This window comes from Tarenaya hassleriana, unplaced genomic scaffold (assembly GCF_000463585.1).
Source record: "Tarenaya hassleriana unplaced genomic scaffold, ASM46358v1 Cleome333, whole genome shotgun sequence".
Lineage (NCBI taxonomy): Eukaryota > Viridiplantae > Streptophyta > Magnoliopsida > Brassicales > Cleomaceae > Tarenaya > Tarenaya hassleriana.
Window position 1 is genome coordinate 88,615 of NW_010966484.1, and position 1,437 is coordinate 90,051.

Genomic DNA, 1,437 nt, shown 5'->3' on the forward strand with positions numbered 1-1,437 from the left:
ACCCTTCAGTGGTATGGTGTTAAGGTACTCTCCAGGATCAATTTCTGGTTGTTCCGTGAGAGTTTCTTGCGACCACACCGATGAGGATATAAGATTAGCGAGTCGATTGTTAATGAGCTCGAGTCGCGAATTCACATCCCTCATGAAGCCCTTTAGCTCATTAAAGTTATTCTCCTGTTTCTGCAAAACCTGAATAAACATGTAATTTATATCAGAATCTACCTCTTGCTGAGTTTGAAGTAGTGGATAAACGTATGCCTCCTGAGGTGGTTCTTCAAAATGGTAGTATGCGTCATAACCCTGATCATAGTGAAATAAGGATATAGGCTGATACGCCTGAAATTCACAGGATCCATGATTCTGGTGGTCATTGAAATCTCAATGTGGAACATTTGGAGCATATGAGTCATAGGAGAAATTTGGATAGTTCGTCCAACCGGGATTAAAAGAGTTGTCATACAACACGTCGTTCATGAGATAGCTCATATCCATAATTCTCTACTCATGCACTTGGAGAGGATATACCTGCACACACTAAAGAAACCAAGGAGAAAAACGAGACAAGGCGAAAGACGCAAAACACACAAAAAAAATACCCAAAGACTCAAGAAAATTGAAAAACAAACAATGCGCAAAAGACTCAGAAAACAAGACTCCGGAAAGGACAAAGACCTAGACTCAAAGGAATCTCTATCGTAGCGCTAAACTATTCCCCGGCAACGGCGCCAAAAACTTGATATCGCAAATTTAGGTATAGAAATAATGCTCAAGTGATAAAAACCTAGATACAGCGAATACCGCAAGGATACGGATCAACTGTAGTACCAGGGTCGAACACAGGGAATAGTTAACTCTAGGAACAAGACTCAACCAAGAATTAGATCAGAAAATATGGAATGAAGTATGTGAATTGAATATAAAAATTAGAGCAATAAACTAACTAAGTAAAATCAGATAGATAAACCATCGTAGCTTCGGGATAACCTTAACGGGTATGGATTGTTTCTAAGGATGGAGAATCTACGAATATCGAACTCAAATCGGGGATCTCAAGTTCTAATATCAGATTTGGCTCTCTCAAGTCCTAAATCCACTATCCAATAATTTAACCTATCGATCTCTCAACCTAATAGATTAAAATATCAAATGCATTAACGATCACTATCACAGTTCCTAAACCGATTAACCTATCTTTCAATAGTGTTAATCAATTCATTCAATGAATTCTTTCCGAATCTAATTCCAACTCTCGTTGTAAATCAAAATCTAAGATCAATCCATCAACAGGCCAAGAAGATGAAAAGCAATAAACTCAATTCAATCAAACCGCCGAGTATCGATAACGTAGTCTCAGAAAATAAAAACCAAACAAATCCTTACAAGGTTAAATCCCTAGCTACAGTGAAACGACTACTCGCAACCCATAACAACAAACGA